We start from the raw sequence: 10,178 nt of genomic DNA on the forward strand, positions 1-10,178 counted from the left end.
CCACATACCAGCCAGCACAGTGTCCTCCAGAGGGCAATTCAATGAGGTTAGAAAGGACATAGAAATGTGACAAATCTGATAAGATGCAACTCGCCTAATTCTCCTCAACTTCAAAAAGAGCCAAGAATGAGAGATCTGAATCAGTTTTGTACCCAAGCTCATCAATGTAAGTGAGGTTAAATCCTGGGAAACTGAATAACCTCATGAATAAATTCATTGTATAGTATCTCTGAAGTAATTAGCGTGAGCAACAAACCATTCAAATCCATCACTGAATGCAAGAAATGACAGATTTGATCAGTTTTAAAAGTGAGAAACAATGATCAGATCAATCACTGAAAATGATTTATTCCCTTACCTCGCTACCAGTGTTTTAATGATTTGTTTGTTTGTTTTGAATTTCATGCAAAGCCACTCGAGGGGTATTTGTGCTAGCAGTGTAAGACAAGACGGAAGACAGCTAGTCATCACCATCCACCACCACCTCTTGGGTTACTCTTTTACCAACGAATAGTGGGATTAATCATCACATTATAATGCCTCTATGGCTAAAAGGGCAAGCATTTTTGGTGTGACCAGAATTCGAGCCTGCGACCCTCGGAATACGAGTTGAATGCCTCAACACACTTGGCCATGGGTATTTTAAGGAAGAAGAATTATCTGAGGATGTAGGGAAAATGATAAAGCATCCTGTGCAAAATCAGAACAAACCATTTTGATCAGTGACACCTGTAGGTCAGCACAGGAAAAAAAAAAACCTTCAGGGAAAGGTGATACATGTTACATGAGGCTGAGATCTAAAACAAGTGTTCAGAAAGGGCATGTAATGCCACCTTTATATACTAGTCAAATAACTGTAAGTGGTCATTTTAAACGAAGGACCCAAAATGATGCAAGTAAGCTGGAAAGTACTGTTAACTTAAATAATTGTTGTCTCGAGTATCAAAAGGTAGATGATAAAATAAGCTGCCTTATGCAGGATGAACGTGGAAAGTACAAAACCCTTATTATTCTTGATGACGAAAAACCCACTTGAAATAAAAATGCATCTCAGAACGGCTGATATGGGCATTAACAATTTTATCGATAAGGAGAAAACAACGTTTCGACCTTCCAAGGTCATATTCAAGTTAAGAAAAGCCTTGTTAAAGAGCCAGGTCAAAAAACAAGTTATGGTTGACACTTCTGATCAAAGTGGGTTCAATGTACACTCAGTACACTATTGCTGATAAGTGTGTTATTTACAATGGTACATGTATCTTGTTTTCAATAAGGTATGAATACTATAATCAATAACTACTAACACAAACAGCTGTTTGTCGGGTGATGGTTCTACTGGTAAACATGGTTTGTAATAGAACATCAAGTACAAACAGTGGGAAAACAAAAGGCTTCAGAAAACACTCTGCCCAAGGTCATCCAAAGAGCTACATAATTAACTCTTAAGTTACTTATGAGAACTATCAATTAACATCATATAAAATAATTGATTAATCAAGATTATAATTAAATTGATCAGTGTTGCAAAAATAACAACCATTCATAATCAGAGTTTCTGATTATTACTATTTTTGATTATTCCAATTATCCAAATATGTCTGGAATGTTTCCTTTATGATTTCTCATATGACCCATTAATAGAATTATTTTTGAATATTTCCACTATCCAAACTACATGTGAGAATAATTAAATTGTTAAATCTAATCAATTGACAAGCACAACAGTTAATTATCAAATCACACTAACTGTCCAGTTCTAGCCATCAACTGGGTACCCTTGCTATTAGTGGTAATTTCAACTCTTAGCTCAAGTGTGTTAAATTTTTGAAGAAAAATTTTCCATGTGACAAAATGCTAAAAAAATTCCATGTGCACTTCTTAAACAGTCTCCTTGCATCTTCCACATCCAATGAGATAGTATAATAATTTTTAGAATTTTGGTTTTACTGAACACAATTCAATAGCACTGGGAACGTTGTATACCTCATTTTACATCTTTATCTTCTTCATGTGTCAAATCTGCGGCAGACATCGACGACCATGTCATGCCACACTTCTCTGTTGTCAATCCTCCTTATCAACTTGATGTTGCTCAGTGAGTTCTTGGTGACACAGTTATTGAGGCTGTCGATATATTTAGTTCTTTGACACCCTCTGCTTTTCCTCTCTTCTATTTTTCCACATAGCATCTGTTTCTCTATCCCATTCTTCCTGCAGATGCATTTTGCATCTAGGTTCCTCAAATATATTCCAACATATATTCTATAATTTGTAATTCAGTTATTAGAGCTTTACAGCATGTTAAATGTCCCATTCTTGAACTGATGATAAAGAAATCACTATTTATGTTAATTATGTCATAAATTAGAATGGCCTTTAACATATATGCATTCAAAAGAGTGTAGGGTTGTCACAGTTTTAATATGTTATACATTCTTCCTTGAAGTGTCAAACTGCAGACAAAAGCAGTATAATATTATTGTTTGTTAACTTAAGAATCTTTGTTCCTATTTTTATGATTGAGTGTTTGTGAATTAAAGGGATATCTTTGGGTGTTTAGTTTAGATCTGAGGTTCAGTAGTCTGAGAACACTGATGTGAAGAAAAACCTCCACAGTCAAATGACCCAAAACCCCTCAGCTCTGAAGGAATAAATATATTAAGTCATGCCAAGGAGGAGGAAGTAGGACTCCCACCAATATACGGGTGTTGTCCAACACCTGGAAGATCGAAAATCAAAGGGGAAAGTAGATGAACAGAAGCATCCAACGATTCCCATGTGAGGTTCTACTGGTCATGAAGGAACCATTGAAGCAAATGCATAAGAGCCCTGCCAAAGGGCATGACAGGTGGCAGAGGCAACCTCCACCTCAAAAGTTATAGGACCTTGTTAGTAAAGGGCAGACAGGCAATCTGAATGGCCAGCTTCAGAAAATAGAGTCTGAGAGAAGAATGGAAAGCCTAACCAACATAGGTGTTAAAGAAAACATCAAGATGTATAACGTATTGGAGAGGATGAAGGAGAAACCTCTCCAAAGTAATCAAACATCTTGCTCACACAGCTCTGAGAAGGAGGTCACATTTAGGACTGGCCAACTCCTATGTAGAAATGTCAAGAAGAAGCCATCTGTTCATGTACATGTGAAAGTTCAGTACACAGGGTATGAATATGCCAAACAAGGGTACAAACACTTGACAGAAACAGATGGTGTGGAATCAAGACCAAAAAAAGAGATCCCTAAAAAGTATACTATTCTACAATGAGCAATGTAGCAGCAGCAAAACATGCATGGAGCAGGTATAATGGTAAGGTCAGAGGACCAGGACTGCTACTAACATGACCAGGGATCCTGAGGAGGAGGAATGTGTGTGTGTATGTTTTCTTACAGCAAAGCCACTTTGGGCTATCTGCTAAGTTCACTTAAGGGGTAGGAAGAAGGAAAAGCCACATATTACAATGAAAAATAACAAACAGCAACACTTCAAGAAACTATGACAGACAGGGTTGGAAAGGGTAAGATCATGAAATGAAACTCAGAGCTACATCTGGAGAACATTGGTCTCTTACAATGAAAGACAAAGCTCCATTAGACAGAGGCCACCAAAGACATAAATGACACAGTAATCATGTCAAATTTGAAATGTCATAAAAATAGAGCCACAAGAATGAAGCAAATATATGGAAAGGGATAGCAAAACCATGAGAATATAACATTGTGGCTCATAAAAGACTTAAAGAGAAGTGAACCATGTGTGTACAGTTGTAGTTAAAGATAAAGTGCAACTGACCATGGAAGGGAAGAGGGGGGGATATCCCCAGAAACTCCATACGGTTCCTACAAAACTCTTAGATAGGAAGAAGAAGGCCAATGCTGGAAAATGGAGCAGAGGTCGGATGAACAGGAAATTTTAGGAGCTCCCTCCAAAAATAAGTAAACTGAACCCACAACTGGTTGTCCAGAATGATGGAGCCCACCCAAATACTTGCAAGAGCAGACCAATCCGAAGCTTACGGTAAACAGGTATATCAGTGTCATCACTAAACAAGATGACAAAAGCCCCAAAACACAATACATACTTGAGATATAAGCTCCAAGGAAACTGATGAGGGTTGAACATAATCCTCGGGAATGTGTAAAAAGGCATGGTGAACTTCAGAAGAAAGGAATCAAAATTATTTGAAAAATACATGAAGAATGACAATACAAACAGGAAACAACATATGTTCCATGTGGTGTTTCATCTCCACATGTACAAATAAGGGTTCTAAAATTCCCTAACAGGTTGATTACACCTGTAGCCAAAAGTGTAGAAACAGAGGAGTAGTATGTACCAAAAGTGGTAATGGTGAGTTCAAAATTCATGCATCATATGAAACCAGTGAAAAATGTGTGATAAATATGGGTACATTGAAAGCTCTGAAAGAAATGTGAATTGAAGTTAATTTGAATGAAGTTGAAAAAAGTTAGACCACTTCTTGGGTACTGAATGGTCTAAAGAAAGACTTCAGCACTACCAAACAATAAGTGATGGTTTAGCGATGGTGCTCAGAAGGAATCATGTGCACCACGTAATAGTAGTGTTCTCCTGTTGGTGGAGAGGTGATGCATAGTGATTTACATAAAAGACATGTTGGAACTTTGCATTCCAAGAAAGGAAGGATTGAAGGCTTGTGGTATGTGTTCAGAAAAAGTTCCCAAAACAAGAAAAGCTAATCTTGTGAGTGGAGAGAGAGAGTACTGTAGGAAAAAATATCAATTCCTTTACCAATCTTACCCTACCAGATCCTTTCTAATTTTTCTTCTTAAAAAAATAATCTCAGATCATAATCTGACCCCATATGACAACCTTGTTACATCAGGTATCATCAAAGTAGCCCTTTTCAGAACTGTTCCTAACAATTCAGTGTCCTTTCGAAGGTAAGTAGCCCAAAACTGAATACTCCAAACAAGACTTAGCCAGTGACATACACAGTGAAATTATAACATCTTTACAATTCTACTCTATATTGTTATCAATAAAACTTAAAATTCTATTTGTCCTACCACTAGCAATAGCACACTGTTTGGATGGTTGAAGGTACTGATCAACAAAGGAATCAAGATCCCTTTTGTTCATAACACTGTTAACTCATTTTCTGCAGCTGAAACATACATACATACATTGGGAAGTGCGTGTTGCAGCTGCAGTAAAAGGGTTAAGGTTATTCCCATTAAAATTCCACTTGGGATTTACATTTTGATTCCCTATGTATTTCCCTGCATTAATTATAATCAAAAGACAAATGACATTTATTTTCAAACTCAACAAATAATCTATATCCTTTGGTAATGCAGCATCATAATATAAAGCAACACCCAAGTCATTAGTCAACAAATATATTGACATTTCTTCATCTGTCATTCATGTACATCAAAAATGACAAAAGCCCTGAATTCTCTAAGATATTAATTCAATAAAACTTAAAACTTTGTTAAATGACTTTGAAAAGCATTTTTAACAGGCATTCAAAAGCTTTTCCAACAAGTGATGTAGAATTAATTAACTTATAACTGTCTGTGTAATTCTTGTCACCTTAGCTACCTTCCAATTTTCTGGGATTAAACCACTGTTTAAGAATATACAAAACATAGTAACAAGTGGCTCATATACTCAATCTTAATTATATTCAAAACCATTTGAAAAACATTATCCCACTCAAAATTAATGTGGTCATCTAATTCATTCTCTCTTCACCTTACACACTGTTCAGAAGGAAGTTATTTTGTAAATCTTCATTATTAAAAATTGAAGAAACAGTAAACTTTAGTATTGCATCTATCTTACAATCATCAGAAATCAGTCTTCCTTTACCATCTCTCATAGACTATAATACTATATTTTAATCCTCACTTACTGTATTTATATAAATACTTACGTAAGTAAAACATCAAAACTCAGTGATGAAACGATCACCTACGTAAGTAAAACATCAAAACTCAGTGATGAAATCACCTACATAAGTAAAAATCAAAACTCAGTGATGAAACAATCACCTACATAAGTAAAATCAAAACTCAGTGATGAAACGATCACCTACACGTAAGTAAAACATCAAAACTCAGTGATGAAACGATCACCTACGTAAGTAAAACATCAAAACTCAGTGATGAAACGATCACCTACGTAAGTAAAACATCAAAACTCAGTGATGAAACGATCACCTACGTAAGTAAAACATCAAAACTCAGTGATGAAACGATCACCTACGTAAGTAAAACATCAAAACTCAATGATGAAACGAATACCTACGTAAGTAAAACATCAAAACTCAGTGATGAAACGATCACCTACATAAGTAAAACATCAAAACTCAGTGATGAAATGATCACCTACGTATAAATCTAACTTAACCTTTGTCTTCTCAACCATTTCTAGATGGGAAATTAACAACAGGTCTAAAATAGCATTTGTCCTGATAGGTTCCTTGTCTAATTGATGAAGAAAGCCATCTTGAACAGTCTCTGTCTCATTTGTCCTGATAGGTTCCTTGTCTAATTGATGAAGAAAGCCATCTTGAACAGTCTCTGTCTCATTTGTCCTGATAGGTTCCTTGTCTAATTGATGAAGAAAGCCATCTTGAACAGTCTCTGTCTCATTTGTCCTGATAGGTTCCTTGTCTAATTGATGAAGAAAGCCATCTTGGACAGTCTCTGTCTCCTTCATGGTTCAATACTTAACATTACCCAGAAATTCAATTCCATCAGGATTATGACATCATTAACAACTAAAATGTTATTCCTGTTGTCAAGTTTATCATTATTTTCATCACTTTTATCTGCTAATCTACAATAAGTTACAACTCATAGCCTTCTACCCATACAAACATTAACAGAAACTGAACACTTAACTGGACACTCTTCCTGTTTTCAGTACTCTGTATTCCCTGTATATACTCTGTATTAAGCAACTACTGAAAGAAATGGTTCTTACTGTAGAAGTGGATAAGTCACTCAAGCCACCAAAGCATGTTCTGTTGCAAGTAGTAGAGATAACAGAATTTTAGCACGTACTTACAGACCTATCAATTACAAATCAAAATACGTAATTACACAAATTATAAGTAAGGTCTCACTTTGAATACTGTGTACAGTGTTAAGATGATTTCTAACATAATTACAGAAATTACAAGGTCTCACTTTGAATACTGTGTACAGTGTTAAGATGATTTCTAACATAGTTACACAAATTACAAGTAAGGTCTCACTTTGAATACTGTGTACAGTGTTAAGATGATTCCTAAGATAGAAAGGTTATCTTACAAGAACAAGTTCTCTTATTTTCTCTTGAGGAAAGAAAAATAAAGAAGTGATCATATAAGATCATATGTGTGATGGGGAAACAATGGAATAAAGGCATCTGGTTTCTTCGTGCTGCATTCCGAAATAACAAGATTAACTGTTATAAATATGAAAACTCAACAGAGCTGACATTGCAAGTAATGGAAGCCATCACTTTACAGGAGTTTAAGAGTGGAACAGAGATTTCCTGAAAAATAAACGGTCAGTTTTATTTTTATTTTTCTCAATGGTATTTGTGCAATGACAGTCTTGAAGGAAGGTTCCTCGTTTGGTTGAGGCAATGTACACGACCACTGTGTTGTAACTTCAAATGAAAACAACAGATAATTTTGATAAACTGTTTTGTAATTCGACATACTAAACATTTCAGATTCACTAGCCGAACAACTTAGTGACATATAAACACTGTCAATTGTAGTCCGTATAATCATGGAAACAAGTTATGAGAGGGTACATATGTGGTCACTATGCATATAGTATTTTGAAAAATAACTGCACGACTGCTATGTATGTGTTCAAATTAAAATAACTAAGTAACCATCATGAAACTAATTTACAATTTTTACTGTATGAACTTAATTAAGCGACCATTTTAAAACACGACATACAAACAGTTACAAGTAGGTAAGACACATGCTACCAAAACCTAAGTAACCAAATCCAGCTTCTCTAAACCTAAGATAACCAAACCTAATCTTAACTTAGAAAACAAAAAAATATGTTAAATATACCATACCAATCTCCACCAATCAGGGTTCTTTACATAAAGAAAGACAAATAACAATATTTCTGTGCTATTATTAATGTAGTAATAGAAAAATAATTCAAAAAATATTTTATCTCATGAGAAAAACACAAAAGAGATTGCTAAAGGTAAAAATATCAGTGGTTATTGGTTAGAATTCAATGCTTGATTCAAAGATCTTAAAAATATCATTGCTTGTTGTACAACAACTTCTACTGAGTGCTACTTACAAACACATGAGCAATCATGATTTTCTACCATAAATAGGCTTCAGAATTTTACGTGCACAATCATTGTGTATATAGTCACTATACCTTACTGTCTTTTATGTTGATACAAACATCAAATAAGAACGTAAATAATATATACACAAAACAGTAAGAATAATTTTTAATTACCATGTCGTAAATTAATCATTTATATTACACTTTTCAGTAACGCTAATACTAGTTAGAGGCCTATGATTACTCAGTGTCTTTCAACTCTTTCCCAAAACATATTAACTGTGTTTGTGATCACACCATATTGTAATCTTACATTGTACTGTTTGCACCTGTCCAAGGTTAATATTTTAATACATGTACATATATACTGACATTGGGTCATAATATCATTAATATATTAACATACAATTATTTAACCTCATGATTTATCTAAATTCAATGAATAGGGTGAAAAACAGGTTCTCAAGCTACGAAATTTTTTATTCTAACTTTAAACTAATTCATAAATAATTGGGTTACGAAATTTAGAATTACTTGACGCATCTACTACATAATAATATGAACAATAATAAAGTTCTACCATGCAAAAGAAACAGTAACAAGCTATTTCCTACTCAACAGGTTTCGGTTTTCACCATTAATAACATTATTAACAATAACGCTTAGTTATTAAATATAACTTTTATAACCATAGTTATTTTAAGCGCACTTCCAATAGACAAATTATGAGATATTTCCAGACAGCAAGAACTTCTTCTATAATTTACCAAATTTTACTTGAACAAGATAAACCGACCTTGTCTTATTCCTATTTTCACTCAAAAATAAGCCTCGGGGTCAACATAATTTTCGGACTTTGAAGTTTTTCAATATTAACAATACTAACATATTGCCACAACAACTTGTTTTTACGTCATGTTTGAAAGAAGGTTGTTCACCCACTCGCTTGATGGCGCTAAAAGACATGCATCGCTAACTCTTGGCACCAAAATTATCATAAATTGATAAAAATGTTTTCAATTGTAAGATAAATTATACGAAATATGCACATTTTTCACATGAATCTTTCCAGTCAACAGAAGAACATCAATTTTTCCACCAGCATCTGTTCTGTAATTACCTAGACTGTCCATAGTATTACTACAATTCCTTTATACTCTAAATAAGTTAAAGAGCAAAGCCACTGCTTGAAGCAACTGATTAAGTTAATTAAAATATAAATGCTCACATACAAATCTTTATTCAACTAATACTTTAACAAATAAAGATTAATAGTAGCACATATACAACTTAGTCTGGTAATCGAATACATAAGCTCATTACTCGAAAGGGGGACTAATTTTGTCATTAAACTACTTCATTTGAATTTTCTAAAAGAACTCTAATCAATTCCTCATTCTCGTGTTCACATTTACGTTCTTATTACTGCATCATTCGCATGAATCTATGGCAAACACTTCATTTAAATCGATGACAGTTTTAAATATTTAGATCAACTCACCTGAAATTCTTCTCACGCTTTAGAAAAGATAATTTCAACTATTTAATATTTTCTTCATAGCTCAAAGTTTTAGATTAGGTGTAATCTGAATATACTGTGAATGATGTCCTTCATTTTGTTTGTGATTTTCAAGCAATATTAGAGCTCATTAAATTAATTAACGTGATGCAACGCATTGGTGTAGCCAGTTAGAAAAGTTTGGGTAAGCCTGGAGCTACAGTGGCAGGGCAAGAGGGTTTACAGAGATTCGGGGAAGAGGGGAATTACAGAAAGCCCATGTATGGCTACACCACTGCTGTAAACAAAATATTATCAGAGCTACAGTACTAGTCCATTGAACGAGTGAACTAAAAACTCGATTGTGACAAA

General features: G+C 34.4%; 1 protein-coding gene across 2 annotated transcripts in view; it reads right to left on the minus strand.

Moving 5' to 3' along the window:
• LOC143246623 (uncharacterized) overlaps positions 1-9,238 on the minus strand; it is a 32,526-nt gene extending 23,288 nt beyond the window's left edge. The window contains exon 1 of one of the 2 annotated variants that reach the window (XM_076493657.1): positions 9,105-9,238. The gene's annotated coding sequence lies outside the window, so the exon portion shown is untranslated. Of the gene's footprint in view, positions 1-1,983; positions 2,168-9,104 lie in introns of those variants that run through there. The other variant, XM_076493661.1, reaches the window with a different exon arrangement.
• Positions 9,239-10,178: the final 940 nt, after the last annotated feature.

The sequence above is a fragment of the Tachypleus tridentatus genome, chromosome 3, assembly GCF_004210375.1.
Source record: "Tachypleus tridentatus isolate NWPU-2018 chromosome 3, ASM421037v1, whole genome shotgun sequence".
Taxonomy (NCBI): Eukaryota; Metazoa; Arthropoda; class Merostomata; order Xiphosura; family Limulidae; genus Tachypleus; species Tachypleus tridentatus.